General features: G+C 39.2%; 1 protein-coding gene across 1 annotated transcript in view; it reads left to right on the top strand.

Moving 5' to 3' along the window:
• Positions 1-11,647: 11,647 nt before the first annotated feature.
• CEP350 (centrosomal protein 350) overlaps positions 11,648-21,619 on the top strand; it is a 139,255-nt gene continuing 129,283 nt past the window's right edge. Inside the window, exons 1-2 of the mRNA XM_059056093.2 lie at positions 11,648-11,982; positions 14,940-15,151. The gene's annotated coding sequence lies outside the window, so the exon portion shown is untranslated. The remainder of the gene's footprint in view (positions 11,983-14,939; positions 15,152-21,619) is intronic.

Genomic DNA, 21,619 nt, shown 5'->3' with positions numbered 1-21,619 from the left:
GGAGCCACAACTACTGAGCCCACGTGCCACAACTACTGAAGCCCATGCTCCTAGAACCTGTGATCTGCAACAAGAGAAGCCACCACAATGAGAAGCCTGCACACCGCAGCGAAGAGTAGCCCCGCTCACCACAATGAGAGAAAGCCCGTATGCAGCAATGAAGACCCAATGCAGCCAAAAATAAAATAAATACATTTATTTTTTAGAAAAAGAAGAGTGAGATTCTGAGCCATGGGTGAGCTCAAATCCTAAGTCCTCTTTTCACCGAGGTAGACAAACATTGCTGCCTTATTGGTGGATTCTATCTGTGACTTTAATGACTGAATTTTCAGAGAACTTTAAGGTGTATTCCTACATTATGTATTTCTGATCAGCAATGGGCCTCATCGTGTTTCCTCTCACAGAATCTCAAAATCCCAGGGCAATTCCTCTGAGCTGAGTCATGGTCTCAGGACTGAGTGGCATCCATCATGAGAAACATAATACTTAGAGTTATACCTACAGGTTTGTCCAGTGAAAAATAGATTCTGCTGAGGTGGTCCAGTGTATTCTTACCAAAGGCAAATTCTTGCCATGTATTTCTCCTAGGGCTATTGGGATGATTAAACAAATGGGCTAAATCCCACTGCAAACACTGCAATAACTGTGCATAATTCTTAGCTGATGTCTAACTAGTCTGTACTGGTTTAGTTGTTTAAATATTAAAATAGTTCTACACTAGCTGCTGAATAACTGCTGTCCCTCTGCAAACTGATTCCCAAGATCTAACAACTAAGGAGTTTATCCCCAGCCCAAAAGGGGACCCTCTGACCCTGCTCCATTCTGATTGGCTCCAAACCTTACTGGACATTATAAAGTTTTAGTATCACTTTTGCCTAAAACAAATGTGAAAATAAAAGTGAATGATGTAACAAATGCACATACAAGTAGACTAACTACATTTTACAAATTTAATTGTCCCATTATTAATGTTGCACAACAAATTATCCTTGAAATTTAGTAGCTTAAATAACAATATTTTACTCACAATTGTACAGTTTGGGCAGGACTTGTCTCTGCTCCGGTGATGTTAGCCGGGGTGGCTTAAAGCCTGGTGTGATGTTAATTTTATGTGCCAACTTGGTTTGGCCGGAGTAACCAGATATTTCATCACACACCAGTCTAGATATTGCTATGAAGGTATTTCTTAGATAAGGTTAACATCAAATCAATAGATTTTGAGTAAAGCAGTTCACCCTCCATGATGTGGATGAGACTCATCCAATCAGTTGAAGGTCTTAAGAGAAAACAGACTGAGGTCGCACAAAGAAGAGGGAATTCTGCCAGCAGACTACCTCTGAGCTGAAGCTGCAACTTCAATTCTTCCCTGGGTCTCCAGCCTGCTGGCCTACTCTCAGACATTGTACTTGTCAGGCTCCACAGCTGTGTGAGCTAGTTCCTTAAAATAAATCTCTCTCTCCCTCTCTCTCTCTCCCTCTCTCTCTCTCTCTCTCTCTCTCTCTATATATATATATATATATATCTGTGTGTTTGTGTAACATATACAGAAAATACACATAATTTATAGATAACATTTTATTAACTATTTTATTTTTATTATATATACATATTTACACATCCCTTTGGCTCTATTAGACCCTGATTAATACAGATCAGGACTGGAATCATCTGGAACCATCAGTTTTTCATGTGTCTGGTGGTTAATGCTGGAAAGACTATTAAACAATTGGGAGCAGGAATACCTGGGGCTCCTTGGGCATCTCTATCTCTATGTGGTCTTCCAGCATGGCAGCTTCAAGTGGACTTTTTTTGCATGTCAGACAAGGATTCCCAAGGCACATGTCCCTAGAAACAGAGTACCAAGCAGAAGTGATATTGCTTTTTATGACCTAACCTCTGAAATCACATTGCATCAATTCTGCTGTATTCTGTTGGTAGAGGCAGTTACAAAAGTCCATCTAAGCTCAAGAAGAGGGTACACAGACCCCACCTCTTAAGAGAGGAAAGGAATGTCAACATCCCATTTTAAGAAAAGCATGTAGGATGAAATATATTGGTACAGCCATCTTTGGAAAATACTATCTGCAATATTAACATTTTAAGCTTCTGAAATATATTTTCTATTTATTTAAAGTCACTAATACTTGATTCTCTACTTTTCAAGTAGATCCACTTATTGACCATTCTTTTTTTTTCTTGACTTAAAATAGGTATTTTATTATTACAGAAATGTATACTTAAAAATCAAATTTCTAGTTTTTCCAGTTTTAGTATCTTGATTTTTTTTAAAAAGTCACATAAAGTAAGTCTAAAGTGAAACTAAAAACTTTTCATGTGACTTTTAGGCCTAGGAAATTTTTGACCAAAAAAAAAAAAAAGATGTATGTAATAAGAGTGCAATTAATAAATGCCAGAGAAGACAATTTAATTTTTGTCTTGAGCTAATCAAAATGTGGACAATGTTAACATTATGTTTGAGATTCTTTGCAGTTAGAACCAGCTGTACTGCTTTTTCACTGACACATCTTCCTCTCATAGGAATGTAGGTAGAGGAAGGGCTGGGCTGAGGTGATAGGATGACCTTTCTTTGCTGGTATGGGACAGCAGCTTTCAATTAGGATACCAGTCAAGTTGATTCTACACTAGCAACCCCTAGGTGACCGTTGCTCCTTACTTGAACTGCAGCTAATTTATGCCCAAGGAAGTTACTGCTGCTTTTTCTTGGCTTAAACTCTGATGAAAAGAATGACTGTAATTTTCTGTCCAGTGTTGTAAAGTTGAAAAGTTTCTTGAGCCCCAGCTTTGTAGGATACCATTTCTACTGGGTGAAAGTACATTCTTGTGCTCTTTTAGTCTTCCGTCTTGCTGTTCTTTCTCCCATTCCCCACATAGATTTTTAAATTGTTTTTTTTTTTGTGTGTGTGTGTGTGTGTGGTATGCGGGCCTCTCACTGTTGTGGCCTCTCCCGTTGCGGAGCACAGGCTCCGGACACACAGGCTCAGTGGCCATGGCTCACGGGCCCATCCGTTCCGCGGCATGTGGGATCTTCCCGGACCGGGGCGCAAACCTGTGTCCCCTGCATCGGCAGGCAGATTCTCAACCACTGCGCCACCAGGGAAGCCCAAATTGTTTGTTTTTATGTTTAACATATATTATTTAATATTTTGGATATAAAAGCGCTATGAAAAATAATCATACAAACATCTGTATATCCACACCCAGCTTGAGAAATAAAAACATTATCAACACAGGAAGTTGAAGCTTCTTGCGGTCACCCCTACCACGTATTAATTCCCCTTCAGCTCCTTCAGAGGTAATCGCATTTCCAAATTCAGTTTTTTTTATTCCTTGATACTTAAAAATATTTTGCTACATTTGTGTGTATTCCTGAGTAAGCTATACCAATATTGCACATGTTTTTAAGCTTCATGGAAGTGGTATTATGTATATATCCTTTTGCAATTTGCTTTTTAAAAACTATGTTTGTGAGATTTATCCTTTAATTTATTTTCACTGTTGCTTAGTATTTTATTTTATGAGTATTCCCCAGCTTACTTACCCATTCTCCTGCTGATGGACCTATTATTTCCTATTTTTGAGATTATAAACAATGCTTTCATAAAATCTCTTGTACTTGGGTTTCTTATATAACTATTTAATACAAGTCTGAGGTGAGATAAGGAGCTTGTATCAGAATATAAATCAACGTATCATTTCTTTTTATTTATTTACTTATTTGGTTGCACCAGGTCTTAGTAGCGGCATGCATATGGGATCCAGTTCCCTGATCAGCGGTTGAACCCGGGTCCCCTGCATTGAGAGTGCAGAGTCTTATCCATTGCACCACCAGGGAAGTCCCATTGTACCATTTCTTTCATCAAGAATGTTTTATCTCAAAAAAAAAAGTCAGCTCACCTAGGCAGTATGCTTACTGATGTAGTTGATTTACATCCTTGCACAAGCTCCTTATCTTACTGTGGTTCAATAACAACGAGTTTGAGAATGTGGACCACTTTCAGTGAACTTGTTGGGTCATAGGCACATCTTCAACTTTACTGCCTATTTCCAAAGTGTTCTCCCAAATCATTGAACCAATTTACATAGCTATCAGAAATGAATAAAAATTCCCATTGCTTCACGTCTTTGCCAACATGTGGTATTATCAGACTTTTAAATTTTTTGCCAATCTGGTGGGTGTGAGACAATTCTTATTATGGTTTTATTTTGTCTTTCCCTGATTGCTGGTGATGTAGAGCATCTTGCCATTTAGAAAACTTTTTAAATTATTTTTTATTGAGATATAATGGACATATAACATTGTATTAGTTTTAGGTGTACAATATAATTATTTGATACATGTATCTATTGTGCACATACAGTATTTGTCTTCCTCTGTTTGCCTTATTTCACTTAGCATAATGCCCTCAAGTTTGTTGCAGATGGTTGCCTCTTTTAAAAATTGGCTTTTAGTTTTTTTTTTTTAATCACTGGACTTTCCTGGACTGTTGCTACTAATCTTTAATTTTTTCTTTAACTCCTTTTTCCAAAGGCGGATTACGTCTGCTATTGCTTCTTCTGTCATGTCTTCTTGCTTCTTCTCCCGCTTCTCCTTCTTTCCCCACTGTTGATCATTCCATTCTTGCCTGTGGAATGTTACTAATGCACCTATGACTGATTTTCTGCTTTTCTAACTCCACTGTCACTCTTTGCTGGCTCAAGTTCTCTCAGGATCTATCTCTACTTGTGGTAAAGGTCATGTAACTGCATGCTGAATAAGCAAGACTCAGGGGTGTGATAATAAAAACAACTTTACTTTGTTCTTCCGCTGTCCTCCTATATCCGTTCTGTGAGGGAAATCCTTCTCTTACTCCTGGATAAAACTCAATAAGTTCCCATGACTTTTCTGATCAATTTTAGTTACTAACAAGTCTGAACTCATGTTAGCTGACAAACAGTGTTAATTCAGTAATAAAATGTCCATCCCAATATATGAATCAACATTTCTATCTTTACCCAGAGGTGTGACTTCTACCCTCTCCTATCTAGGGCTTCCTGCATTTTTGCTGTCTCCTTCCAGGAGGGAGCAAGGTGCTTTTCTTTTTCTGTCTGGACTATCTCCATTTCCTCAGGTTTGCTGCCCTACCCGGGGTGGAAGGCAAGAAGTTGGGGAGGCAGGGAGGAGCTGTGAGGCTTATAAGAACATTCTCACCTGACTGTTGCTGTTGTAAGGTGGACGTTTAAAGCCAATTCTTTCTCTTGGGGTATTTCCCTGGCTTCTTTAAAGGATCTCCTGCCTGCCTGCCATAGCTGCAACTCCCTGGATGTCCGTCTTGTCTCCCCCTCAGGTGGCCACTCCCAAGGTCCCCTCATCTTTGGTTCCCAGCCAAATACTCTTCTTTCTCTGGATTTCACTCACTCCTTCAGGCCACCCTCTTGGGAGGATTTCTTCAATTTTAATTTCTTTCTTTCTTTTTTTTTTTTTTTTTTTGCGGTACGCGGGCCTCTCACTGCTGTGGCCTCTCCCGTTGCGGAGCACAGGCTCCGGACGCGCAGGCCCAGCGGCCATGGCTCACGGGCCCAGCCGCTCCGTGGCATTTGGGATCTTCCTGGACCGGGGCACGAACCCGTGTCCCCTGCATCGGCAGGCGGATTCTCAACCACTGCACCACCAGGGAAGCCCCCTTAATTTCTTTTTTTAAAAAGGAAAATACCTATTCTTTATTTTAAAATATTTATTTTTTTGAATGGTTCGTATAGTCACATTTTTTACTGATAAGTTGCTCTAGTAACCCAAAGAAGTGATGGAGAAAGCAGCTGCCTCACCACCCAGATATTGATTTGTTCAGACGTTTCAAAGCCTCATGATACAATAAAACCACGAACATTTTCTTTAAAAAAAACGTTTGAAATTTTAAAAGTATCAGAGACTACAACTGATAAGTCTCCCTCTTAGTCCCTGTCATTAGTTTCCTTCCATATTGACAGCCAGTGTTAACAGTTTCTTCTGTACCTCTGTAGAGATATTTTATGTACGTATAAGCAAATGTTATATATCTTCCCACCTTAAGTCGAAGAGTAGACTACTACTGATATGGGTCCCACAGCTAGTTCCTGGGATTCACTAATCTCTGGCTCCCCTTTTAGAGCAAGGAATACTTAATTTCACGAGTACCATCAGATACTCAGAACAGAAGCTGCTGTACTTTTTCCAGGCCCAATTCCAGTCTCAGACTACTCTGGCATCCAAATTCTGAAGCACATTATGTAGCTCTCCTCAAAGCCCCTGTCTCACTAGCTTGAGGTAAAGGAAGAAGCTACCTCTGCATTCCCACTTCTGTTCTCTCCTCAAAAGTCTTCCCCTCAAATCCTCTGAATCTACAATCTCTCAGTTCTGTCATATCAGTGACCAGGCTGAAGGATCTTTGGTGAAGTTACGTGAAGAATCACATAACTGGTCTCATATTACTCCTTTGAAAATGTGCTTTTTGGAGTCCCGTCACATAACTTACTCTGGTTGCTACTATCAGTTTGCCTTAGGGCTTCACTCAAAAACTGTAATTTAACATTTTTCCAAATAAGACATGCAGATGGACAACAGGTACATGAAAAGATGCTCTATATGTGGCTAATCAGCAGGGAAATGCAAATCAAAACCACAGGGAGATATCACCTCACCCTTGTTGTAATGGCTATTATCAAAGAGACAAGAGATAACAAGTGCTGATGAGGACATGGAGCAAAGGGAACCCTTGTACATTGTTGGTGAATATGTAAATTTAGTGCAGCCACTACTAGGAAAACAGTATGGAAGTTCCTCAAAAAGTTAAAAATAGAATTGCCATATGATCCAGCAATTCCATTTCTGGGTATTCATTTGAATAAAATGAAAACACTTAACTTGTAAAGATATATTCAACCCCATGTTCATTGCAGCATTATTTATAATAGTCAAGATATGGAAACAAACTAAGTGCTTATCAACAGATGAGTGGCTAAAGAAAATGTGAGATATATATATATGCCACAATATTCTATTATTCAGCCATAAGAAAAATGAAATCTTGTCATTTGTGACAACATGGATGGACCATGTTGGAAGGCATTGTGCTAAGTGAAATAACTCAGACCGAGAAAGACAAATACTGTACAATCTCACATGTGATCTAAAAACAAAAACAAAGAGAAAAGAAAAACCAAACTCATAGATTCAGAGAACATATTGGTGGATGCCAGAGGTGGGGAAGTGGGGGCAGAAGAAATGGGTGAAGGAAATCAAAAGGTACAAGTTTCCAGTTATAAAATAAATAAGTCATGGAGCTGTAATGTACAGCACGGTGACTACAGTCAGTGATACTGTATTTCATATTTGAAAGTTGCTGAGTGAGTAAATCTTAAAAGTTCTCATCACAAGAAAAAAATTCTGGTACTATGTGTGGTGATGGATGTTAACTAGATTTATTGTGATATCATTCTGCAGTATATACAAATACCAAATCATGTTGTACACCTGAAACCAATATAAAGTTGTATGTCAATTATATATCAATTGAAAAAGGAATGATGAAATTAAAAATTGCAACTTTATATTCTTGTTAATAACAGTCAAATATGGTTAAATGCTGCCTTTATAGATACCCCTATTCTTTCACTCTCTGGATTTGCTGTCAAATGACTTCTCTGACCAATATTACCTTGGCTTGTGTGCTCAGGCATACACACTCACACATACACAAATATTTATATATATGAAGATGAATGACTATGTCTCTGTTTTCTTGTCAAAGAAAGTTCTTACTGATAAATTTTAGTTTTTTTATAGTTCTGCACATCAGAACACCAAATGCCCTAGAAAATTCAAAACTAAGCCAAAAGGCTGAATCTAGAAAAAGAAAGTAACCAGAAAAACCATCCCTAAATTTGGTGTCTGCATAGTTTGTTAGAATTGAAGGGAAATTTGCAGTCTGAATGGTTGAATTTATTATTGAAAAGGTGGTGGACAAGATTACAGATCAGATTTGACACCTAGGCTTGACATTTCAATAGAAATATCTTTAGCCAATCCTGACACATAATTTCATTCGATTAACCTCAAATAGCGAATGACACCACCATAGCTGTATCTCTCTATTTCTCGATTTGTTATGTCTAGAGATCAATGTCAAATATTACATTCTCAGGAGAGAAAACATGTAGCTATTCACCCCAAATTTAATTAAATCCAACAAACATTCAATTAAATTCAACAAATATTGAGTGCCTACTATATGCAAGGCACATATTCATTTGATAAAAAATAGTAAAAATAACCAACATTTTTGAGCACCTTCTGTGCACAAAGTACCATGCTATGTCCTTTACATCTGTTGTTTCTTTTAACCCTCACAAAACCTTATGGAGTAGTAGGTACAATTGTAATCTCTACTAGACAGATGTGGAAACTGAGGCACAAAGAGGTTAAGTAACTTGACCAAAGTTATTTGATTTGATCCAGGTCTACGTGACTCCAAAGTTTATGATCTTAAACCACTGTGAAGGAGACAAAGAGCTTTATAGTCTAATGTGACAAAGGTGTGTAATATAAATGCAGAACTATCTATAGTAGGTACAATCCTAAGGAGGTACACAGCATTGTGGAGTTCAGGGGTGCACTCAGTACCTGCAAAGGATGAGCTGTCATGGAATTTTTCCTGCAGTAGGTAGCTTTTGAGCTCTTACTTAAGGAATGTGACAGAAATTGCAAACCAGGGTGATACGTGAATCCAGGTTATGGAACAAAGGTCTAGAAGTAGGAATGAATGGGCCATGTCTGAGATCGAAATTGGCTTGAACATTATATCCAGTTAGGGAAATAATAATAGCCACTCTTTATTTCTCTCTTTTATGTGCCAGGCTCTTGACAGATGTTATTTCTAATCTTTAAGACAACCCTATATTGTAGGTATAATTAGTCATGATTTATGGACAATAAAATGGAGGTTTTTGAGGTCATGGGCAAGTGATGGAGTCAAGATTTGAATTGGAATCTTCCTGACACCACATCCTTGCCCTTTCTATTTTTTTGTGCTGCCTTACTTTAGGAAGGTAGAAAGCTTGGCTGGTGTCATATTGAGAAAAGCCTTAACGACTGAGGTGAGGAATTTTTACTTATCTTGGCAGGCACAGGCAGGCCAGGGACAAAACTCAAGCTGAACTCTAGGAAGACTGCTGAAATCATTTGGGCAGGAGAAACGAGAGCCTGAATTAGAAGAGCAGTGGTGCACCTGGACAACAGGGAAGTGGATATAAGAAATATGTATTATTGGTATTTAGAGACAATAGCTGATTGGGTAGGAGCAAGGCATAGAGAAGAATATACAGTATTTTAAAACTTTTGATTCTCTTAGTTCTCAGAAGTGTGTTTGCAATGGCCATTAACAGAAATACAGGACAGGGGCTTCCCTGGTGGCGCAGTGGTTGAGACTCCGCCTGCCGATGCAGCGGACAAGAGTTCGTGCCCCAGTCCGGGAAGATCCCACATGGCGCAGAGCGGCTGGGCCCGTGAGCCATGGCCACTGAGCCTGCGCATCCGGAGCCTGTGCTCCGTGACAGGAGAGGCCACAACGGAGAGAGGCCCGCGTACCGCAAAAACAAAAAGAAAAAAAAAAGAAATACAGGACAGGAAGAGGAGCTGGCTTTGTGGGATTGAGGAGAGGGAAAACAATAAACTTAATCTGGGTGTTGGAGGTACCGATGACTTCTGTATCTATGTGGAGATGGGTAAGACAGCTGGAGATTCAGTCTGAAGTTTGGGGCTAAGATCAAGTTCTCCAAGAAAGTTGAGAGTCAAAGCTACAGTACTCAACAAAGAATATAAAGTTCAGAAAAATTTGATCTTGGTGTCTACTAAGATGTAGGAAAAAAAGGGAGCTACATTAAATACCTATTATGTGCCTAGCACTACTGGCAGGGTAACAAACCTTTCCTCATTAAGCTTCCAGTCTTGTTCAAGAGATTAATTACACTCATGAAAGAGCAAACAGTACAAAACAATATACTCAGGAGCCAACCTGTAGGGCAAAAACAATAGGAGTTATGGGATGTTGAAAAGGAGAGGGGTTGATGTATTGAAGTTATTTTCAAAGTGAAGGAGAGGCCAAAGATCAGTACAAGGTATAAGAGGTGGAAATCGTGCATAGGCTGATATGAGGATAGCATTGTTCCCCATACAGTGACAGGAATTTTGGTGTTTTCTCTGTTGCCCAGGGGGTAGTATGGGGGTGAAAAATATATAAATAGCCTTTGGAGTAAGGGAGACCTCAAATTTTACATCTGTTTTTTATTGATGGTGTAATATTGGGCAAATTACTTAGCTTTTCAGCACTTTAAAAAATGAATATAATACTTAATAAGATGGTTGAATAAATTCAGTAAAATAACATGAAAAGCATCTATCTCACTGCTTTACATAGAAAGTTTGGGGAAAACTTAATTAACTCTTTCCTTATGTTGTTTTTCTTGCTACCACTTGCACCACTGGGATACCCACATTTCCTGTTTTTCCCCCCAGCACAGCTTCCTGGAGACACAGTACACATTTTACACACGTGCAGGATTTTTGTACACCCATTTACCTCCTATTCAGGCACAGCTATAGGCCCTAACAGAGGGGGCAGTTACTGCCTCCACCTTTTATTAAGATCCACTAGACAAGCATTTATTGAGCACTTACAATGTTCCAGCTACTATGCTAGGCCCTGTTGGTGTGTAAAGAGAAGAGAAAAAAAAAGAGTCCTCAAGATGAAACAGTCCCTGGATAAATAGCTATATGAGTTCAGAAGGTGGAGGAAAGTGACGGGTGGAGGACTTGTGTGCAGTGACCACCTAGCAGAAGGTGGCATTATTTGCAAAAGAGATGTCATTTAAGCTAAGTCGTGACAGATCATAGAATTCACCATGCAGAGATTGGGGAAAGTGGATAAGGATGGTAGAAGATATGGTGATCATAGAGTCTCTTAAAGCACAGTTATATCAATGCCAACACCTAAGGGGAGGAAACTCCGTTTTACTTGCTCTGGAGTCTTAAGCCACTAGACAGAGTGCATGCTGAATAGAATTGTAACCCTCGCAAATGAAACGGCCACGGTGCCAGCAGTGGGTAACTGCCGCAGCCGCAGAGCTGCAATTACTCTGAAACTGACTGGGGTACATAAGATTTATTTGGACAACTGGTGAAACATAGTAAACACTGAGAAGCTAAAATTTTCAGACTTCGAGCTCATCCTTGTCATAACCCCAGCTTGTTTTTTTTCGGCCAGGAGTGAAATGCGTAGCCAGAAGGCCCAGTTAGATGAAAGAGGGCGCGGGGCGGCGGGTGAGGGGAAGCTCTCCGCTGCGGATCTACTTTGGCTCCTCCCAAGACCTGCAAGGTTCAACCTTCGCCACACCAAACATGGCGCCCTCGAGCTTCCTCACCTCGTTTTATCTCACACTAGCCTTTTGGCCACACTTAGCATGGCCCTAACCGAAGGTTGCATTCCTCTGGAACCGACTCGGGATAGTTCTCGCGAGTTTTGCCTGGACACTCCCCGCCCCCACCCGCCCCCTATTGCTCCCGCCCTGCCTCGCGCCGCCGCCACAGCCAGTGCCGCTGGCGCCGCTCCTCCTCCGTGTCAGTTGTTGGGTTGTAATGGCGACTGGGCCGCCGCTGCCGAAGTGACTCCCGGGCGGGGGAGCCGGGCCAGACCTGCGCCAAAAGGAACTGCAGAGGGCCGCAGCTCAGGGGGTGGCTTGCTGTGGGGGAGGGGAGGCAGCCTTTCGCCTCTCCTTCCTTCTCGGCAGACCGGCGGATCCCGGGAGCCGGTGCGAGGCGGGCACCCGTTGCGTCCCCAGAGCGGGGAGGCCAGGCCGGGCAGCCCTGGGGCCGGTCGGGGCGGCGTCACTGCACCCTCCGCCAGGCCCCGCGGGATGCACCGTGGGGGCCGAGGGCGGAGGCGACACTCTCAGGTGAGCTGCGGGACGACCTGGCTGTGACCGCGGATGCTCGCATAGCCTTCGCTGCCTCTGTCCGCGGTCCCGGGTCCGCGGCGGCGGCGGGGGAGGCGGGGCGGGGCGCCAGGAGCCCTGGCCCAGTCTGGCGTCCCCCTCGAGGAGCCTCCCTGGGTCCTAGGCTTTGCTAGGAGGGCTATTCTGAGACCTAGGTTTCAGGTCCCACCGGTGCCTGCGGTAGACGGGATTTTCTTCCTTACCTGCCAGTGCTTGTCTCCCCTCCCTCGCTCCTCCTCTCTTCTGCAAAAGGTGTGAGATACCTCTAGCCCTTGCTCTCCGGAGAAGTGTCCCTTCTTCATTTGGATATCAGGCATATTTTGGGAAATCCCGGGGAACTGGCTCCAGTAGCAAGGATGACTAGTTTCTGTTCCTTTTTGGTGGGGATAGACATTTTCAAGCATAGGGAAAACTTTGATCTTCTCTGGCAGCTGCTGAATGTAGTCTGTCCATTTATTCACAAGTGATGTAGGGGGAGATTTAAAAAGCTTGAACGCTTTGAAAGTTGTCAGTATTTTCCCCTGCCCTCTTTGAACTGTAGCCTAACATGCTAAATGATATTTAGCTAATGTCACAAATATGGGTTGGAATTTGTCTGGATTTTCGAATAGGAAGTTATACATAGGTATAGATTTTGATGTGGTTTTTGTGTAGCAGCAAATCCTCCATATAGGAAAAAACACGTTGTCAGGAATAGTGATCAGTATCCACGTCTGTACTCCACCTGATTGTTTTGTTTTGATGGTGATCCTCGTTTTGAATTTGGAAAAGTCGTTAATGGTTATGTTGCCATGTTAACGATACCTCCTCCAGCCCTGTATTTTAAGGGTTTTTAAAGAATGGCTATTTTAGGCAGACCTAGTAAGAACTTGAAAAGGTTTGTAGAGCAATGATAAAATACTTCCCATTAAAAAAATTTCTTAGTTTAAAATATTGTGTTTAAACAAGGCAGTGTGCTGCTAGTAACATGAGATTGTGACTTTGGGGGATTGGTTGTTAGACCTATGGTAGAAGTTGCTTTAAGCCCATGGGTATGTAATAATTAGTTTTGGTGTGCTAAATTTACAAACTCCATTCAGTGTAATAAAATAAATCTGAACCATTGAACCGTCATTGCATTGAATTTAAGATACTTTAATCAGATAAACGTCAAGCTAGAATACATTGTATGTGTGGATAAATACATATGTATCTCAACTTTTCATAGTGAGTAGCAGGGCTTGTGTTTGTAATAATGGTGAGTTATAATATGTAAACAATTTCATACATATGTGGAAGAATTCCTCTGATTCTCTGAGATATATTGGTGCGTAGTGTTATGTAAGAGCATTAATACTTGAACAGCCAGCCTCCTGTGGGGTAATCAATTTATGAGTTATGAAGTTTAGAATTTTTTTCTAATGGTCTGATTGCTAGTCTTTTGCCCATTTTATAACACTTTTACCATATCATGGACAGAAGAAAGGAGATGAAGTCCCTATCTAACGAATTTTGTTGTTTGTTAAATAGCTGTAAGTTGTAGTGGGAGCAAAAAGAAACTGCTGTCTAAAATAACTTACATCATTTTTTGGTGTGCCTCTACATAAATTATTTAGTCCTCATAGCAATTTTGTGAGGTAGATTTGACAAATGTCCTTATTTTGCAGTTGTGGAAATTGACAAGGCATAAATAAATGAACAAGGAAGTTCATTTATTTAAGTGAATGATGGTCTCATTTCCACAGATGATCTAAGACTTTAAAATTTTTCTTTATTTTTATTGAGGTATAATTGACATACTGGTTTCAGGCGTATATAATGATTCGATCTTTGTATTGAGAAGTGATCACGTCTAGTTAACGTCATAGAATTAGTTTTATTTAAAGTTGAATATTAATATAGATATTTCTGGCATTTGGTTTTTTAAAATCTAAAAGATTGTGACAAACCACTAGTTCCTTATGTGGATAACTACTTTAAAAAATTAGTATTTTCATAGCTTTATGTTAATTAGTAACAACCCATGAATTATTGTAGTGAATTGCTTTACTTCTGTATGTACTTTTTGCTTGAACAGTGTTCTTAAGAAATTGTAGTTAATTTGTCGTCTCTCATTTTGTTTGGATACTCAGAGTTCTGTCATATTTAGTACTTCAAATCGTTTATATTCTTGGTTAGCTAAAACAAATATTCAAGCCACATGGTCAGCAGCATAACTGAAAAGTAGGGACATCTTGGTGATTTTATTATAGAATTGATTTAAAAAGTTAACTTGCCATCTATACTTGTGATTGCTATTTTTGCCTTGTGGAGCAAGTGATGAAGTAATTTTCTTTATTTATTTACTTCTTTTTACAAAGTCAATTTCTAGGGTCACAGATCACTCCAAAAACCTGAATAATCAAAAGATTGCATAGGTTTTTTTGCATTAATATTTTTGTTCGTTATCACAAGTATAACTTCACATTTGCTAGTGGTTACTTTGGGTTATTAATTGCCTTTCTCATGTAGTGTGTAAGTTCCATCATGGCAGAGATTGTCTATTAACTGTTGTGCACCCAGTGCCTAGCACATAGTAAAATAGTCAATAAATGTTGGCTGAATAAATTGACTAGAGAGTGGTCTTGGCATAGTATTTAAACAAAACAAAACACTAGTTCATGGTTCCTAGGCACACATCAACTCTTCTTAGGAATATAGTCCATAGATAAAGTCAACTTTGCTAGGTAGCAGGGGAATGACAGACTGGGATTAAAAAGCTTCTGAGAATAAGCCACAGGTAGATCCTGAAAATTTTATTGACTGTTTTAATGATTTGCTTAGATGTTCTGGCAATAGTTACTGAAATTTAAAGAAAATGGAAGCTTTAAGACCCTGACCTGTTATACTAGTACTATAATTATAGGCTTGTAATAATTTTAAGTCTCTTTTAATTACAGCATTGGGAGTTTTAAATCTTAAAGGCTAGCTAGTCCAATCCCCACGTTTTATATGTAAGTAAACAGAGTTCATATGGAGGAAATATCTCACCCATAGTTGACTTCATAACTGGATGAAGACTGCCCTGTACAGCTGTGAAGTCTACATTTGTTTAATATGAAGATAATTATCAAATCAGAGGATAATTGTGAACAACCAGCATCTCTTCTATGTAAGTGTTAACTAAAAACTCAAAAAACAGGCCTCACTTTTCATGAATCAAATATTTATTTATTTATTTTTGGCTGTGTTGGATCTTCGTTGCTGTGCGCGGGCCTTCTCTAGTTGGCGGTGAGCGGGGGCTACTCTTCGTTGTGATGCGCTGGCTTCTCATTGCGGTGGCTTCTCTTGTTGCGGAGCATGGGCTCCAGGCGCATGGGCTTCAGCAGTTGTGGCACGTGGGCTCGGTAGTTGTGGCTTCTGGGCTCTAGAGCACAGGCTCAGTAGTTATGGCACACGGGCTTAGTTGCTCCGCGGCATGTGGGATCTTTCCGGACCAGGGCTAAACCCGTGTCCCCTGCAGTGACAGGTGGGTTCTTAATCTCTGTGCCACCAGGGAAGCCCTCCAAAATATTTTTTAACCTAAATATGAATCTCAAACTTCTCCTCTGTCATTGGGACTATAAATTGGTACAACTGTTTCTGGAAGGAAATTTGGCATCACCCATCAAAATTAAAAGTGCACATATTCTTTGATAGAGTCATTTCATTTTTAGGAGTTTACCTTACAGAAATTTTAACACAAGAGCACTAGAACAAATCTATAAGGATGTTTATTTTAGCATTATTACAAATAAATGTCTACAACATTTATAAGTAACAAAAAAAATCCTAAATGTCTGTTGGTAGGGGAATAGTTAAAATTATAGTATATTTATGCTGTGACATACAATGCACTTGTTAATAGGTTGAGGGATAGATATATTTACTTGATGAGAAATAGCTGTGTGGTTCTTTGAGCACAGGGACCATGCAGCCAACTTTCTGGGTTCAAATCCTAACCATTTATTAGCTGTGACCATTAGCAGGTTACTTAAACTCATCTATAAAGTGGATATAATTATAGTTCTCACCTGACAGGGCTGTTATGAGAATTAAATGAGTTAATATTTAAGCCCTAAGTAAGTACCACATAGGTGTTTGTAATTATTATTATGTTCTGACAAGGAAGAATGTTCATGATATAATATTGAGTGAAAAAAGTAAGTTGCACTACACTGTGCAATATGATTCAGTGTTAAAACAAACACATAGGCAAAGAAATGTAGTTTGATTTTGTTTTGATTTTGTATGTGCACAGGAAGGGCTCTGTAAGGATAGACATTAAACTGTTAGCTATGTTTATTGCAGGGAGAGTGGATGACTTTCCTTTTTTCTTTAGGCACTTTTGTGTTGTTTATTGTAAGTGGCATTATCATTTTTGAAACTCTTTTTTCTGAAAAAGAAAATATCGAGGCAGAATTTTTCTACTATTATACAGTCACATAATGTAGTTTTGAATATAGTTTTTCAGAGAGCTACAGAGTTCATCCACAGAATATCACATGATTAGATTCTGTTTCAAAACTTTTGTTGATGGAAGGTTAAAATTAATCTATGAAAATTCCTGATGAATGTATTTATTTTTATTCTAGCTTCGTGAGCTCACGTCTTATTTCTTAATTTACAAAGTAAGCACATAGGCTAAATCAGTGTTTTGTAAACCCTGGATCCCCAGACCGTGCCATGAGGTACCTGGGAGCACCATAGTAAACTCACATGGGCACTGTTGAATATTTTTAAATTTTTGAGGGAAACTGTAATATTTGACAACTGTGGGTTATCTGTGGGATATTTGACGTCTGTGAGACCACTGCTTAAACTATTAGTTTGAGGTACTGTGCATGAGATTGTGCCACATTCCTTTCAATGACAGTTAGGTCTTCAAAAAGCTAGGTTTTGGGGGTTGCTGTGATTAAAAGAAAGTTCTGTGCAGAAATCAGTGTGAAACAGTAAATGAAAGTGGCCGTGTCCAAAGTGATTTCAAGATCTGAGAAATTATGTCATGTCTTCTAGGTGCACACATCCCATTAATAAGTAATTGTGGTTATTTAGTAATTAAAAGATTTCTTTTAATTTTTCAAGCTGCTACTAAGTTGTTAGGACATAAATACTTACTAGGTTGTATGCCTAATAAATGGAAATATTAGGTATTTTTTTGGCCTGTGGGCACTGTGAAAAAATTACTGAGACACTAAGGGTTCTGTGAACTGAGAAAGCTTGGGAACCTCTTGAACTCTTTTGACTAGGACACCGACAGCCAAAAAATAGATTTTCCATGGGAATAATATACATAGATATGTATATATCTATATATAAAATGAATGGAACGTTTCACTTAAAAAGATACCCTTGCTGCTTTCAATACACCCTGATATTTTCAGTTCAATTTTATTTGGTTTCATTAAAAAATGCAGGCGCTAACATACCAGATTGATTCTTTTTGATTTACTACATGGTACCATTACTACATATTTGAAAAACATGAGACTAGATGACCCCTAACTTCCAGCTCTAATATGCTTTGTTCTCTGATTAGCTATAAATGAAGTTGGACTACACTTAAACAATATAGATGCATATCTGAAAAGTTGTGTAGATGCTACGCTTTCTTGTATGATGAATCATTTAAAAATTCTGTAGAGAAATAATGGTGTAAAGGAGATCTTTTTATAGATGGAAGGATATTTTTGCAACCAGAAGAATCGGATTTATCTTTGATAAATTTGGGGTTAGGTGATTTTTTAAAAAAATTAACCACTTAAAGTTTTTGTTGTTGTTGTAAGTGGACTTGTAAAAGCTCCTTTGGAATCATGGCGTCTCTCCCTTTTAAAAACTAGATTGACTGACTGATCTTTTAAAACCTACATCCTACTTTCCTTAAGCAACCATGTTTGTTTGTTTATTTACTTACTTTTGGCTGCGTTGGGTCTTTGTTGCTGCACGCAGGCTTTCTCTAGTTGTGGTGAGTGGGGTCTACTCTTCGTTGCGGTGCGCAGGCTTCTCATTGCGGTGGCTGCTATTGTTGTGGAGTATGGGCTCTAGGCTCCTTAGCTTCAGTAGTTGTGGCTTGTGGGCTCTAGAGCGCAGGCTCAGTAATTGTGGCTCACAGGCTCTAGAGCGCAGGCTCAGTAGTTGTGGCTCGTGGGCTCTAGAGCGCAGGCTCAGTGGTTGTGGCACACGGGCTTAGTTGCTCTGCGGCATGTGGGATCTTCCTGGACCAGGACTCGAACCCATGTCCCCTGCATTGACAGGTGGATTCTTAACCACTGCACCACCAGGGAAGTCCCTAAAAACTAGATTTAAAAATCATTCATGAGTAATAGCACTGGCTTCATTTAACTGGCTTCATTTCATTCATGATTTTCATGTCTGAATCTATAAAATAAGAGTATTTTTTATAAAGAATTTCTTTTTAGTTTTAGGCTTATTTGAAAACATAAAATGCATATGTACACATATACCTATTATTTTACTTATTGTTTTTTTACATGTTACCATGAAAGAAATTTTTTGCTTGCCAGTGGTTAACCTCTTCATATTGTATGAAATACCTGTGGGGTTTTTTTGCCCTGTTTGCATTTGAGAATTGGATTCTGAGATTTATCAATGGGACAATCATTCAGCAGACAGGTCTGGAGCACCTAGTGGGTGCTGTGTACTGTGCATGGACTAGGGATATAAAGAGGAATAAAACATCATCCCCACAATGACATGTAAGAGACAGGTATGTAAATAATAGTGTGGAGGTGGGGAGGTAAGAGGAAAGATAAAGTGGGAGCAACTATGCAGCAACTTCCAGTGAAAGAAAAAGTTGTTGTATTTGTTTCCTTAACAGACTTTAAATTAGCTAAGTTATTGAATGTTGAAGGAAACTTCTCAAAATTATTTTTCCTTGTTTTTTTTCCTCAAAACGTAATAAATGTATCTGCTTTTAAAAATTGGAAAACATATCCACTGGAAAATCTGCTTCCTTTTTTGGATCCTCAGTCCCACTCTGCAGTTAACCAGTGTTAACGGCTTCTTCTGTATCAGGGAAGCTTTTGTAGTGAAAATTTCATACTTTTGGGACAAAGAATAATCCTGACTTGTACTATAAGACACATTTATTGGGATATATTCCTTGAAATTAATTTAGAAGAGTAAATATTCAGGATAACTAGATAGAGGGTAAACAAAGTATAGGCTTCTATTTTTAGGTTTTTTTTAAGTAAAAATCTAGGGGTACCTTTAATCAGGCTCTAGTTTAGCTCTTCATTTCATGTCAGTGGGGGACATTGTGTTCTTTGTTGATCCCTATCCAGCCTCCTATACACCAGAGGCCAAGCTGGTGCCACATGTTATAGTTTCTTCTGGGTTTCCTGGATTATAGGAGGTCATTAAAGGAGGTCAGTTGTTAAAAGTAGTTGTTGAGGTTTGTATTTTATACGTAAAAAGAGGTGAGGCTAATTCTCAGGTCATTTGTTTTTGTATACCATATTATGGGAGTATTGGTTATTCTGAGAATTTATGTGGAACAGTGTAGTAGGTCTGTTTTAGAGATGGAATGTTTTCCACTTTTCCTAGCCTGGTCCTACTAAATTTGTCCATTTTATATTGAGACTAGATAGTATGACTGTTGCAGGGTTGTTTCTTTTCAACCTTTCAGGCATAGAAGGTTGTTACATTGGCTCTGATAAAGATGAGAGAACAGAAGCAAAGTTATGGAAAATAACTCTGGGAGAGCCAGAACGAAGTCGTTTCTTTCATTTTTTATTGCCAGTACCTGCACATAGTAGGAGCCCAATAAATAATTGAGCTGAATGAGTCTATGTGACTGAATGAGAGCGCTGTCAATAAATGTGAAAGGAAAATTTGCTGCTAGAAGATACTTGAGAATAGGCTACTTCAAAATGGCATAGCTTATTTGTATATACATATGATAGGTATAGATCAGCGTTTGTCAAACTTCTTGGTGTCAAGGAGACACTTTATACTCTTGAGTTATTGAAACCTCAAAGAGCTTTTATGTGGACTATATCTGTTGATATTTGTTATATTAGAAACTTTAAACATATTTATTAGTTTATTTAAAATAACCATAAACTATCATATTAATACACAATTTTTTAAATAAAAAATAACTATATTTTCCAAAACAAAAAAAAATTTAGTGAGAAGAATGGCATTGTTTGACATTTTTCAAATCTTTATAATGCCTGGCTTAATAGAAGACATCTGGATTCTGATATCTGCTTCTGTATTCAATCTGTTGTGATATCATATGTCATGGAGCCTTTGGGAAACTCCACTATACACACTCCCAAGAGAATGAGAGTGAAAAAGACAAATAATGTCTTAATATTATCATGGAAATAGTTTTGATTTTAAAGACATTCTTGAAAGGGTCTCATAGACCCTCAAGGATGCCTGGACCACGCTCTGAGAATTGGTGGTATAGATTATTAAATTCAAAGGGGAAAAGGATCTTAGAGGTCATATAGTATAATCAATCACCTCTTGTGGATATTTCTTGCTTGTGTAACTGGAATGTGATAGGGAATACCTCAAGTTTGTTTTTTGGGAATAATCATGACTTGGCTTTTGGAGATGTTGAGTTTGATGTGTCTTTGAGATTTCTGAATAAGCAGTTGGATATGTGGGTTAGGTTATCAGAGATAAGATCTGACCATAGTTTCAGAAACCAGTAACACAGGATCTATATCACTGTCTTGCACTTTGCCTCCTTACTATACTGCGAACTTAATTTTCAGAGAGCCTAAGAATACTTTTGTTATTTATGTGACTCAAGAGTTTTATTTTAGTGTCCATTTTACAGTGAGTTTAACTGGCATCTTGTAGAGAAACAAGTTGTTTCATGTAAAAGTCAAAGCGTAAATGAACAGTACTGCTTTGTTCAGACTAAAGTTGGATATCACAAGAACTAAAAAAGAACGTATATTTGACAGGGTTCTATTTGCATCATGTAAAATATAAATAAAAGCTCCAAACAATGGCTCAAAATATAAAAATGGCTTATGTGTGCGTATGGGAAGGAGAGGGCTGCAAAAGCAGTGGGGAGTGGTGGTGCGGGAGGGACAGACAGCTAACTTCTAAAAGTTAGCTGAGAATGACTCTAATTTGCCACAGAGAATGGAAACACAATTTCACTAAAGCTATGATAAATGATACAAAAAGAATCCAGTTAGAAGTGATATAGGGCTTCCCTGGTGGTGCAGTGGTTGAGAGTCCTCCTGCCGATGCAGGGGACACGGGTTCATGCCCCAGTCCAGGAGGATCCCACATGCCGCGGAGCGGCTGGGCCCGTGAGCCGTGGCCACTGAGCCTGCATCCGGAGCCTGTGCTCCGCAGCAGGAGCGGCCACAACAGTGAGACGCCCGTGTACCGAAAAAAAAAAAAAGTGATATAAATAAAAAGCAGGAACACCTATAAATCAAGTAAGGATGCAACTTCATAAAACTATTTACTTGCTAGCAAACATAAAGCCAACAAAGAGTCCACACTTCATGAATCACCAAAATATTCACCTCATAAGAGAAGTACAAAGGCTCAGAGAAACTAACCAGAGCTGAGAAATTGCCCTTTTATTATGTAGGCTAAG

This window comes from Kogia breviceps, chromosome 1 (assembly GCF_026419965.1).
Source record: "Kogia breviceps isolate mKogBre1 chromosome 1, mKogBre1 haplotype 1, whole genome shotgun sequence".
In the NCBI taxonomy this organism is placed as follows: Eukaryota; Metazoa; Chordata; class Mammalia; order Artiodactyla; family Physeteridae; genus Kogia; species Kogia breviceps.
The sequence above is the reverse complement of the archived record's forward strand: the minus strand, read 5'-3'. Positions and strand labels throughout refer to the sequence as shown.